The sequence below is a fragment of the Athene cunicularia genome, assembly GCF_003259725.1.
Source record: "Athene cunicularia isolate RWA chromosome 20 unlocalized genomic scaffold, athCun1 chr20_part1, whole genome shotgun sequence".
Lineage (NCBI taxonomy): Eukaryota > Metazoa > Chordata > Aves > Strigiformes > Strigidae > Athene > Athene cunicularia.
In genome coordinates this window covers 1,990,892-2,004,980 of record NW_020799125.1, presented here as the reverse complement: position 1 = coordinate 2,004,980, position 14,089 = coordinate 1,990,892, and positions in this window count along the sequence as shown.

The window sequence follows — 14,089 nt, the reverse complement described above, 5'->3', positions numbered from 1 at the left end:
CGCAGGACCCCGCAGACAAAGCCCACAAGGGACTGAGCGCTCAGGCGTCCCCGGAGTGTGGGGGGAATACGGTTGGCTGGGCTATGGCTGCTCCAGGGCTTCCCGCAACGCCGCAGTGAAGTCCTGCTGCCCGCAGCGGTGCCCAGCGACACGGCGCTGATTAACTGCAGGCTCCCCTGGGCTTGCCAGGATTTCCAGAGAAGCGATGGAGAGAATTTGTGTGGCATCCCACACCCCACCGTGGTGAGAGGAGAGCTTGTCTGCTCCCCAGCCCACATGCCATAGATAACTAAATACCTATATATGTGAGAGAGAGATATAAATACATATGTGCACCCACACTACTGCAAATGCGGTGTGTATGTGCTAGGTGCACAGCTCAGCCTTGGTTAACCCTTGCCTGAGTCACCTCTTGCCACAAAATGTGCATTAAGTGAAACTCTTAGGAGAGGAGTTTGCACCAGCCTCTCAGCAGCGTCTGCTTCAGTGGCAGCTCTGATGTCCTTGCTGTTGTGATATTTCCAGAAGGGAATAAATTGTTGTCCCCTATCCCAGTCCCCTTATTACAAACCACTTAGTCTGTCTGAGATGGGCCCGTGATGTTGCAGCACCCTGCAATCCAGCCTTTGTGTCTTAGGAAGTTTCACTCCCCGTTGGGTTGAAGCAAAGGCTCAGCTATTGCTCGTTCATCTGGATTTACAGAAGCACTTGCAATGCCCTGAGCACCAAACTGTTGCAAAATGACTAACATAAAAAAAAAAATTAGTTAAAAAACCCCAAATAAAGCAGAGCAGCTCGCCATAACACAGCCCCGCTGTATCGAGTGCTCTGCTCCTGCAGTGCTGGGGGCTGGGGAGGGCTTTGGGGGTGCCAGGGGGCAGTGACCTTGAGGCAGGTTGGGCCAGTGATTCCCCTTCAGCTGATCATTTAGAAGGGGCACAGAAACATCTCCTCCCTTGTCTGCTTTCAACAGCACCGCTCCCCACCCCAGGCTGTGCAAGCCTTTGACTTTGCCACGTCTTTACTACTCATGACCTGACGGACCACACGCCTTATTTCTGCCCAGCATCTCTCTTTTCCCATTTGGTGATTTCATAAAAGCGTGTCTCCAAATCTCCCCTCGCTGTACCTCTGTTTCCAAATTACAATGAGGTGTCTTGTGATTTAACTGCCGCCCAGAGTGCAGCAGCCATGGTGCATCTAAATCGCTGATTTTTTTCAGGATCTGATTCAGGTCTTGCTTCCAGTGATATCAGCTTGGCTGCTGCGGTGGGAACACGGTGTTAAAAAAAAACATTTGGGAGCATCAGGCACAGCGTGGGGAAGGGGCTGGCAGGCTGCACCCTGGCTCCCCTCCACCCAACGTGGTCCCTGGGCATCCTGCTGCTGCCCCTCTTGATTTGGTGTGTCCCTTGAGCACCGTGTCTGCCCTCCTGGGCTGCCGAGCTTCTGCCTGGGAGAGGATGGAGATGGCTCATCCCCAGTGCTGTTACGGACACCCCGCTTTGCCCCCAGCTCAAATACCAAGTGTTGCCGTGATATCGTGCCCATGTCCCTAGATATTTTTCCATGCTCCAGTGACACACGTGCACCCGTGATACCCCGCGTGCCCTTGGCCTGGGGACATGAAGCACTGAGAACTGAGGGTGCAGCTAAATGCCTCCCCGTGTGGGGCTCAGACGGGGAGGGCAGATAGAGGGGCTGGCCATAGTTATCCCTGAGAAGGAGCAGGTGGTACCCACATGCTTTCCCCTGATCTGAGTGGGGTTTCTCTGCGGGAGACCCAGAGGAGAGGGGGTCCCCAGCACTTCAGCTGCAGTTGACCCCCAGGACCCTGCACACGTGCACACACCCGGGGAGAGGTTGCACCTCCGTTCTCCATCCGCTGCTGTAGCTCCAGGGGTGCTGTGGGAATGCAGTGAAATGGTTAGAGGTTAGGAAGAGCCTGGGAAGCACTTAATTCGTAATTATCTGCAAGCACTTATTCCTTGGAAAAGCTTCTTCAGGGAGCCAGGCACAGGGCAGGGCGGCTCCGGCAACATTTACCTCCGGTCACAAAGATTGCCTTGAGACCCTCAGCGAGCTGCAGGCACCGTGACCTTCTGCTTCTGGCTGTGAGCAGAAAGGGGCTGATCCAGCCGCGCAGACCTTGCCCAAATCAGCGGGAGGTTCGTGCCGCAGAGCTGGGCTATGCCACAGCCAGGGAAGGAGCAGAGCCTCGGTGGGACAGTGATGGGAGCAAACTGCCCACCGGGTCACCATGGCTGCCAGAGGAGGCCACGAGGGTCCCGCTGTGGCTGCACTGGCCAGGGGTCTGGCCACCACATGCTCACACATAATTCCTGACCTCAAGTTGAAAGTATAATTCTTTCTGCCACATCTGACATTTAGCTGTACAGCAATCCTTGCCAGGAAATTGCCATCATTTCAGTTCTGCTCCCAGCTACCGTTCTGATTTATATTTTTGTTTTTATCCAATTTTTCTGACTTGTTTTGGTAGGGTGGACAAAATGTTCTCACTCAAGACGGATGACAGTTTGCCGATAAGAGGAGCAACTTATCACAAACAGCTCCGATTCTTTCTGAAATGCTTAGTCTGTTGGAACAGCTTTAAAGTCTAATGTGATATTGCAGGTTAGCCCCAAATCTGCTTTCCCTCCTGTATTTCATACTTTATGGCTCCGAGCATCAGTTCTTTTAAAACAAAACACTTCAATCTTTTCCAGATCATCCATGCTTTTCTTCCCTTTACTTTTGTTTTTTCCCTCCTCTCAATGTAACTTTTAAAACTTCTTTTGGTACGGCAAATAAAATAAACACCGTAGATGAGTGACCTCTTGGAAGCTTGGTGTCCTTGAGTCTAACTTTAGAAATCATTTGTCACAAGCACAGAAATGTGCACTGCAATCAGAATTAGCTGCCAGAATTTTTTTTTTTTTCAGACAATTATATTGTAATTTGAGTGGCATTCTTGATAATAGTACAGGTTCTCCAGCCTTCCCCCATGCCCCAGCAAACTGTGCACTAAAAATGAAAACTTCTGTCCTATTCTGGTTTAAAAATCCTTTTTATTATTATTTATCATATGGAAAATAAATGAGAGGGAAAAGAGAGACAAGGAAGTTGAACAGCTTTGAGCTCTGGAGATAAGCCCAGTAGGCTAAGAGGGTATTATGCAGTTGGGTTTAGTTCAGCAAAAACATCACATTCTACCAGAACTGAGTGAATAATTTGCAATTAGTAATTTGGGCCAGAAAAATTCAGTTTAGTTCGAAACTTGCAGCTTTACTGAACGAAATGCCTTCTTTTGCTTGTGATTTGTATGCTGGCAAAGCATAACATGCTCCGATCAGGTGCTTTCACTGCTTGAAATCCTAGATTTTGTAGCAAAACCACTTTTGGTCTGTAAACGTGTTATTTTGATGTGACCGTTTGTCGCTAATGCTCAGGCTGCCTCGGTGCCTCGCACGGCACACGGGGTGCGCTGGTGTCTGCAAAGGGATAAGCCCCTGGACAAACACAAGTGTGTTCAAACTGGTATCTGAAGCTCAGAGTTCAAACCTTCTCCTCTGCCGGGGAGTGATGCGCTGCCCCAAATTACATCTGTGTTGCAGATGCTTTTTTATGATACCTGTTCCTGTAGAAGTGCTCGGCTATGTGGGACAGGGCTACAGCAGGGCTCTGTCAAAATTCAACCAGGATTGAGTCTTTGTGAATAGTCCATTGGATTGCTCCCTCTGCCCTCCATTAAATAGATAGGTTCAATTTTTATACATCAGCACAATCCCCAGTCACTGAAACCTCCTCGTGTCTGCGCGTACCAGAGTGACCGAGTAACTGAGTAACACCAGAGATCTCTGCTGGGTGCATGTCAGCTGCAGAACAGCACGGAGGGATGGGGGACATCACCCTCCTTGGGTGCTGGGTCCGTCATGGCACCCCAGAAACCTCCTGAAATCCTTTCGGGAGCTCCCGCTCCTGTCCAGAGCGATTGTGGGTGGGTTTGCATCGTCTCAGTGTATACGGGGTGGGAAAAGCATGTTCCTGATTGCTGAGTTTTGATCATGGGTGAGAACTGTGCAGGCAACTCGCTTGAATTAATATCTTTTTGTTGAAAAGCCTCTATTTGTAGAATTGGCCGAGAGCAGGAGAAAGAGTTTGTGTTCTGAAACTAGGGTTACTGAAGCTGCTCCATGTCGGTTGCTCGGGGGTCAGGTCTCTTGGGGGATTTTGGCAATCCATTTCAAAATCTTGAAAGACGTTTTTGGGGCTCAAAATACATCTGCCAGCCTCCATTGCTAATCACATCACTACAAACACCTCCGGTGTATTTGGAAGGAAGGTGTTTGGTGAAAAGCAAAACTGCCTGTTCCTACTTACTGCCCAGTGTCAGGGGAGGGTTCATTTATCAGACGTGCCGGAGCATCGCTCCTGGATGCCACCGCAAAGCGGCTGCACCTGAGCAGCACTAACCTCTCCCAAAGGGGATTTCACAGCTGTGCCCTGGCCGATGCAGAGCTGGGCTGAGCATCCCGACGGGCACAGCACGGATTCCTGCCGTCGCAGGAGACATCGCGAGCTGCAGCCTGCACAGCGCCAGCAAACCTCTCCCAAGGTCAAACCCCCCCAGGCAGCATGAAGGAGCCTCCAGGGACCCCTAGGACTAACAAAGTGTGAAATTCAGGTCTAAACACATGTACAGCCAACAAGGTGCCTCTTTCACACCCGGTTGTTACCTGGAAATAGGGCACATGGTGGCTTGTAAGGGCATGAGTTTCATTTTCCCTGTGCTTGAACCCCGCCAGTGCTGGCAGCTCCCCCTGTGACTTCCCGGGCGCCGTGTGTGCAGAGGCAATTGAAGGAGACACATTCACTTCTCTGTGTGATGGAGTTATCCTCCTTCCAGTAAATAAATGTCCGTGTGTGTACTTCTTGCTTGTATCTGTAGAGGAGATACGGTGCGCCCGGCTCTTTCAATTTTTCATCCTGCTGGAGGGAAAATGTGATAGGAAAAGCCTAAAAATTAAAAAAAGACAGAGTGAACAGCCATACCTAGCACTTTTTTCTGCACAATCCACCCAATTATTTTCCTTCCCCTGCCTTTTTTTAATTTTAAAGCTTCCTCTGAATGTAGGTCCCAGGTCAGCAAGGCGTTAAGGCACTCCTGAAGTACCTCAACTTTAAACCATATCCCACAGAAAGGACACTAATCATCTCTTGCATCTTCAACTAAAGACACAGCATTTTGTCCGGCATCCTGAGTGTGTCTATAAATATCAGCACATCTTACAGCCAGGAAAGTGTTCATCCACTACAGAAATGGGTAATCTAAATCGTGGAGCTGGTTGGGGTTTGCCCATGGTTAATCTTTATAATAGGAGGAAGCTGGACCAAAATCTGTATAGCTGAGAGGATATATACACTGAGAACACAAGGGGAAGGTATGCCTGTAAAGATGCCCAGGATAATCCCATTTTATCCAGATTCTCTCACAGTCCCATGGGCCACCACGGGACAGAGGTGAGCAGCGGTGGCTTGGGTGAGCAGTGATGGCTGCTCTGGAAGCGTGCAGGTAGAGAACATACCTCGAGGGGACCCTTCAGAAAATAAGATGAGCAAAAACCTATTTCTCAGCTCTTCTGCTGATGGAGGAGGCTGGATGGGTGACCACAGTGAAGAGAAAGTGGGCGACCTGCTTGCTATTGCACTGCACCTAGATCACAGCCAGAGAGCTCCTGAAATGCACCTGCACATCTAAATGTAAAACCTAGTGGGATTTCCAACCCTCTGATTTTTGCTAGCATTTTCTTTCTTTTTATTATCCCAAATACATCGGTTTTAAAGGCACTTCTCCCTCAAAGAGGGCAAACCTATACGACACCAAAAAACCCCCACCACCTTTTGTGAAGCGGAATGGGCTGTGGGTTGGGCTGGAAGATGAGATTTCCCTTCTTCCCCAAGCACAGCCTGGGATCCCTCTGCAAACTCCAAGGTAGATGCTCACCTGAAAAGGCTGTTCCCAGGGACACGTTGCCATCAGCAGTGATCCTGCCGGGGACGATGCCAGGCCATAAGGTGTGGTACGCTGCTCTATGCGTCATTAGAATAATTTGTGTGGTTAGTAAGCAAAACCACTCCAGCACGTTTCTGTTCTATTAGAGGAAGGGAAGAAAGAGAATAAAATAACTGATTGTGAAGTAGTTTTCTGGGTATTTTATATATGAGCAAGAGGTCTGTAAAAAGTGAGAATAGTTGCAAAAAATCTAAAATGGCCCTTTAGGGAAAAGTATTGCAAAGTTATCGAACATCAATGAAGCGAGACCAAAGGGTTGTGGTTTCAACGTGTTTTGCCTGTCTACAGATCACAAACTGCCCCGCTCCCATCTACCCAGTCCAGAAGCTGCTTTTCTGGTTGGTTTGATGAGGTTTTGGTCAAATCTCAGAGGAATGTCACTGAATTGGCTGGTGGCTTCTTGGCAAGGATTTGGTCCTGGGGCTTGGCACATAGGGGGTGTGATCCTCCTCCTCCATGATCAGCCACCACATGGACCTCGCACAGGTCCTGATGCTTTTTTCTCTTCCTCACATCTCCGGGGAAGCTCAAGGAGATCTGGGGTGAGCAAGGTCCCCATCCCATGGGACACAAAGCACAAGAGTCCCTCCAAACTTGGAGATAAATTCCAGAACTGCCACCGAAAGACAGCCACGTCCCATAAAGTGCTAGCCTCTCTTAGGAATGAAATGGAGATTTCTCTTGCTAATTATAAAAATGGCAGGCAAAACCCTGCACGATATGATTTCTTACATTAAACAAATTTTATGGCGGAGAAGACTTTTAGTGGCACTATTTGCAGACCTGGCCTTTTGCCAGCTCGCTGTCATTAAATCTGCCTATCTTAAGTATCAGCTGCACTTATTCAAAGGGGCTATAAATAAACCCCTGAAGCCTATTAAAGGAGCCGGCTTCCTCGAGCTGTTTGTCAAGCCTGCGGACAGACTGACATCGCAAGCATTCAGGCGACTCTGGCTGGTGCTGAGCACAGGCAGCTCAGCACATTTCGGGACAGGTCTTTCACATGCTCACAGATTTATCTTTCACACTGCAAGACACACGAGACTTTTCCATTAAAAGAAAACCTCGGTTTATGCTGGCAACAAATAGCACTTGTTCTGTTAGGGCTGGATGAGTCTTTGACCACATTCTTGAAGCCGAAAACTGTTTAAGCTGCACCTAGCTGCAAGGGTTAAAAATGAGCAGGAGAGTGGGACGAGGATAAGAAATGGCGCGGGGATATTTTATAAGACAAGGAGGTGTTTTAATGTAAAATATAGAGAAGTCACCACTCCCAGGACGTTTATATGCTATCAGTCACACTCGTGCTCAGGACTGCCACCGTTCTGGCTCTCCTCTGGGATTTGCCTGGTAAAAAACTGTCAAGCCCACAGGTTACAGGTGCCCCCCGCCACCCCGAGATGCCCACAGGTCACAGGCAGGATGCTCCAGGACACAGCAGCCACGCTCTGTGTCGCTGGTGCAGCCCCTGTGAAAAATGGCTAGCAGTACTAATGTGTGGTTAATGACCCGTGGTTCAGAAATGACTAAGATGCAGGGATTAAATTTACAATCAACTTCCTTTTTTTTTTTTTTTACTCCACTTGAAACCTTGAAACCAAAGTTCCTAATCAGAAAAGTCCATGAATGTACCTCTTCGCCTCCAGGTAGGGCAGGTGACTGCAGGCAGCCGCAGTATTGAAGCTGGGTGCTGTCACCGTGCCAGGCGTGACATGGGGCTGCTTCAGTGGCAGGGTAAATTGATGACACAATCTCAGGAGAGCTCACTAGTTGATGCCAGGTTTATTTTTGTAAGTGCAAACTAATGAAATTTAGAGGTTTTTATAACAACAACAGCAACAACAACAACAAAAAAGTAGAAGCTACAATTTAAAAATGAAATTCGTAACCAAACCAAGCACCAATCGCATTAAGGAAATGAGCATCTGAGGCTTTTACCCAGAACAGCCCCCACATTTTGTGGTGAGAGGCAGGGAGCTCCAGTTTGTCCCAGTGAAGCTCCTGGCTCTGACAAGGGATGGACCAGGGCTCTGAGCAGGCAGCGGCCGTGCAGGCTCCCTGCAGAAACCTCAACGTCCGTCTGTCCTGAACTCAAACAGGAGGAAATCACGGTGAGGGGCTTGCGATGATGCTTGCCCTGCAGCAAACACCGACCTCTTTCTAGAGATGATTTAATCCCTTTCCCCTTCCCACACCGCTCAGCTGAGAGGGGACCTCACTCATCATGTTCTGAATTTTAAAAATTAGCAAAGAAATCGCTTAAAAAGCAGCAAAATGGAAGGAAAAGTAACCATAGACCCACAGCAGAGGCATCCCAGAAAATGAAGGTGGGTATCCAGGAGGAGAGCCGTTCAAAGAAAAAGACAACCTTGAACATCTCACAACAGGAAGGATGCATAATTTAGAGCAACCTGGAGGCATTTTGTCTCTTGTTTATTTTACAGGCTTTCTTCTCTCCTACATCTCCACTTCTCTACTCGCAGATTTGCCCCTAAATACTCTGCTGGATTAAAGAAAATGGAGTGAGTTATTTTCAAGACTGGGGACGAGGCACATCCCCAGTCCCTGAGCCCAGGAAGGGCCGAATGTGGATAATTGCTGTGGTTTGACTTTGCTCTGAAACAGTGATTTTCTAACCATAACACATTAACATGCACCAGCTGCAAATAAAATCACCCAGACGGGAGACTTTTCAAAACCATCAGAAGTCTCTGTTCCAGCCCTTGGCTGCAAACCACTTAGGACCTGCAAGAACAGAGTTGGTAGTTTGGTTTGGGTTTTTTTTTCTGCTTTCTAACAGAGCCAGTTAAAATGAACACAGGCATGTTAGGTGGTCAGCACAGCTTGGCCTGGGCTGGGCTCAAGCCAACACAACCTTGAAGCACATGTCAAAGGCAGGAGATGAGGAGGTGAGAGGAAACTTTCAGATCTCAAACCACATGTGCAGGTGCCCTAAGCACAGTTCTTCCTCTCTCTTGGCTTAGCCACCCCATCACTGGGGCTCGCAAAACAACTGGAAATCCCACGAGGACCAAAAGGCAAGGGAGATTATTCCCCAAATGTGATGGTTTTGTAGCAGCCCATTAAAAGCGCTTGTGTGTGCCTGGGGAACGGTCACAGCAGGTTGAGCTGAACATGGGAAGTGGTTTCCAGTAGAAATCAGGATGTTGGAGACTGTCTGAAGCAGATGCATGACATTGTTCTTTGAGACATTCTGCATCCACCTCCATGATGACCCTGAAACCCATCTGTGCTGCAACGGGCAGTGGATGGGCTGAGGTTTTCCCTTCTACTGTGTGTCTCCTGCCAGCTGTGGGGGCTGGTGGCTTTTCTGGAAGGAGGGACACTTAGACTTGTTGAGCAGGAACGGGCACTGGAGAGCACAAAGAAGCACAGAAATCCTTCAGCATCCACCCCAATCCCTGGCCCAAGGAAGGAAATGAAGCTGCTGAGGAAAGAGCTAATGGACACACCTCGGGAAGTGAAGAGAACATTAATTGCCTATACGGCAGTGCGGAAAAAAAAAAAAAAAAAAAAAAAAAAAGCCGGAACGACTAATTTATGAGTACAAATTCTATCTGGAGAGCATGACTTAAACTTGGGGAGAAAATCCATGTGCCTGGAATATTAAAATCAATAGTTGTAACCTATTTAGAAAGAATTGAGTGGTCAAAGAAGGTGCAGGAGCGACAATCAATAACAGAAGTGACATTGCTATGTTCCAAGCACCACCTGAAACTTAAGAGAAAGTGACCTCAAATACAAATAAAAGCCAAAAGAAGACACTTCTCCAGACCATCAATTCTCACTAGAAAAGAGGGACTAATGGCTCCATACATATAATATTTAAGAAATTTCCCCTACACTCTCCCGGAGAACCTCAACGTGAATTTTGTCAGCTGGAGGGCTCATAATGTGGGGGTTTGGATTTTCTAAATATCATTGGAGAGCGTTACCTAACCAAAACTGGAAGGATTCTCGACAAGATCATCTTGGCAGCTGCACAACTGATCACAGATCCAAAAACTAGCCACAGCCAGCGCAGAGGAGACCCCGTTTCAACCATACACATTGGGCACAGACAGAAGAAAGCCTGCGCTGACAGTAGGACCCATTGCTTTTCAGTGTTGTAAGCCAGGTCACCCGGAGGATTTTAAACAGAAAATGTGAATTATATTTGCCAACTCTTTGTTTAAAGGGACTCTGGCTTCTAGGGAATCTAGTAAAAATCTCAGCATTGGGAAAGAGAAGGTTATTCTGGTTAAAATGAGAAGCTCAAAGTAGGTCTAAATTCCACCTCAGTGAAAGTAGGTCTAAATTCCTTCCACCGAAAGGAAGGAAGGGGAAGTGAGTAGTAATGAACTTAAACCAGCCTCAAGCAGAAGGCTGTTAGGTGAAACCTATGGCTGGAAGAGCTGAGGGCAGTAGGGGAGTGCTCTTTAGATATAAGAGACTAAAAGTAGTTGTCTAGACAGAATAGCAGACATTTAAAAAAGAACGCATAAAAGGCAGACACTAAATATTTAATTTCTCTATTTTGGGGAAAAAGCTAAGTGAAGTAGCAATGTAATATGATGATGTGAAAAATCTTCAGTTGCAACTCAGGATGTTAAACAGCTGCTACTACAGCTAGAGGATTTTTTCGATCAGCATTCCTCAATATTCTGTGCCTGACAGTTTTAAAATCTGTCCCAGGAGCGCCCCGGGCCGGCAGTGTCTGTGAGGTGAGGAGTCTTCCAGAAGACTGAAGCATTGCTGACTTTGTGCCAACGCATAAACATCGATGAGGAGGATGACTTGCGTGATTATAAATCTGATCGTTTGATGTTGATTTTGTGAAAAATAATGGAAGAGCTGATAGGGACTTGATTAATAACAATTTAAGGAGAATAACTAATTACAATCAACATGAGTTAATGGAAAATAGATGTTATTAAATGAAATTGATATAATTTTTCAAGAATATGATTATAGATTTGATTGATTTAGCACATTTCATCAACACGGTTACATTTGACTTCTGCGAGGCATTTAACAACGTTGTCACATTTATTAGGAAGCTAAAACAATGTAAAATCAACACGGCATGCACTAAACGGATGAAAACCCTGCTGATACGCTTAAACATATCAGCGAATCATCCCAAGTGGCTGTGCTTCAGTTCATCACTTTTAGCAAATGGTAGAACATCAAAACTCATTACAATCAAAGTTTGCTGATGACATTCGGAGTAGGACCACAGCCGGGATGTGGATCGGTCTCCTCCGCAGACCTGTACCTTTCGTGAACCAGATATAAGCAAACACCAGCTGGGTTAACGTGGGCACACACAAAGCCACACTTCTAGGAACCAGGATTTCAGTGAGGGGAGGAGGGATCCTCTTACACAACGTTGGAAACTTGATAAAATAGTAAAGTGAAATATCTCTGGTGTAACATCTAGTGGGACACTGCGGCTATTTCTGGTGTCTGTGACTCAAGAAGGATGGTGATGAATGGGAGAGGGCACACGAGAATGACTGAAGCGTTGCAAAACATGCCTTATAGTGACAGATTCAAGGACCCCAATACGCTTAGCTTAACAAAGAGAAGGTTAAGGGATGGCTTAATGACAATCCAAATGTATTCAGACAGGGTACAGAAATGCAGAAAGGGAGAGCTCTTCAATCTAATAGACAGAGCTATAAAAAGAGCTGGTGACTGGAAGCTGACACTGTTAAATTCGGACCAGGAAGGGTGTGCTTTTTAAACTGGGAGAAGTAACATCAGAACTAATTCCCAGCAGACGGTTTCATTATCACTGGCCATTTCAAAATCGCGTTGGGTTTTTTTTTTGTTTGTTTGTTTTAAGTTGTATCCTGGATCCACCAAAGATCACTGTGAATCAACATACAGACACCCACACCACATGGAAGGGGTGGTCCTTCCTTCATTTTATTATGTTCCTAATAATGAGTATTGAAGTCATCATCCCCGAGCACTGAGTGGGACAATTCCCTTTTCTCAGAGTTATTGGTCTGGCCTTGGTGGAGACTCACACAGACACCTCGGTGTTATTAGTACTTCATCTTTGTCAGCGGAAAGGCTGGAAAAGTACTATAAAACCAAATAAAACAAATCCAGCCTACATCCCTCTGCTATAAAAAACCCTGAAGTGCAGTGTCAAAGAGAGCATCTCCAAGCAAGTATTGAAGGACCTGCGTTCCTGTGGTCCAGTTAAATCCTTCTGATCCTCGTCTGCTGGTTTGGTTTGATAGACTTTTGAAGGAAGTGACACATCCATATTCCTTAAAAGTTGCTAAAACTGTGAGTAAAAATGCGTAGTTTGATCACACACTCACCTACACCCATCGCAGCATGAGAGAGCGCCACCATCTTGCATAGCAGGGCTTTCTGCAGGAGCTCCACCACATCTCCGCTCTCTCGTTTGGGAGCTGCTGAAATTTCTCCTTCCATGGAAATGATTCAGCAGGATTCCTGGCTGCAGACCCTTCCCTCAGGCAGCTCCAGGAGCCACCCAGTGACTTCTCCTGGGACTGGTCTGCAAGCCCCAGCTGACATCTTACTGATGCACTGGTTTTTTTTTTTTTTTTTTTTTTTTGGTACTGGGACATTATTTCTGGGTTTTCAAGCTTTGCAAATGGTGTCAGGAAAAAGTTTTCCTTCCAGAGAAGTACTGTGATGGATGGAGGTGGTTAGATAAGAACTGTTATCCAGAAGCAGGACAATTAAAGTCGTTTCATAATTGATTTATATATAAGGGCCTTTATCTTCTGGTAAGGTCTTTACCTTTAAAAGCAGGTCTCTACCTTATATAAAGGATATAAAAGAGATGTAATTTGTTATCTTAACTTGTAATGAGATCAGCAAAGAAAGACTTTTAAGCCCCTCCAGAGCTTATTCACGATTTCCCTGTGGTTCTTCAACACCAAAACCTATTTGGCTCTACACTTTAGGGCCTCGTCCCTGAATCTGGGAGGCTGGGACCTTGTCTCATCCCCGCTGCCCACACCACGGAGCGAGCTGTGCACCATCGAGGACTCCAGGTCCTGAGCTGTGCTGGATTTAGCTCTGGCATGATTCAAGCCATCACTGCTGTCCTCACTGCCTGCCACCTCCTTGCTGGTGTGACCAGCCCCTGAGAGCCACAGTTGATAATCCAGATTATTAATTAGTGGAGAGGAGGCAGCACTGCAGGATGCTGCCGACCACGGTCACTAACACCGCACACGCTTTGCATCTCCTGCTCGGGGCAGAGGGCATCAGGCAGCAACTTCTTCAGCAGCTTCAACTCAGTCTGCCAGAGCCCTCTGCTCCAAATGCTGTTTAATTCAGCTCCGTGTCAGCCAGCCAACAAGATTTCCATTGATTTCAGTTTTTGGCCCAGGAACTGTGCAGACACTTTTGAACTGAACAACTTAAGCACAACGCTTATGTTTTGTCAGAAAAAGCCTGAGCGAGCAGAAACTCTTTTAAAGCCAGAGCAACATCATTACCATAGAGATAAACACTACTTTACTGTGGTTCACCGTAACAACAGACTGTTTATTAAAACACTTCACCATTTAATTTATTCAGCATTTTATATTGAGGAGTATTTTCATTAGGATTCCACTGCAAAACTGAAGAAGGCATTAAATCATTTAATATATTGACAGCTCAATTTATTTAAGCACACAGGAATGTAATTCAAAAAAGCGGACCTTACACAGAGCCCCGTCTTTGCAGTCCTGGCATACAAAGTCCCATTAATTTCAGGGTAGGGTGTTACATGAATTTAGTTTGAGATTCCCCCTACGTGCTCTCCTTTGGTCAGCAACCTCCTGCTTTGCTGCACCTGCCAGAGCTACCTTTAGGAATCCCCCTGGGTGCACACCAGCCCAGCTCCATGTCTTTTGCTTCTACCAGCGTTATCTAGCCCTTTGCATTTGGCATCTGGGTTTGCTTGGTCCTTGATGGACCACAGAGCAACCAGGATGGCTGGAGCAGCAGAGATCAGCAAGGAAACAGCAGCAA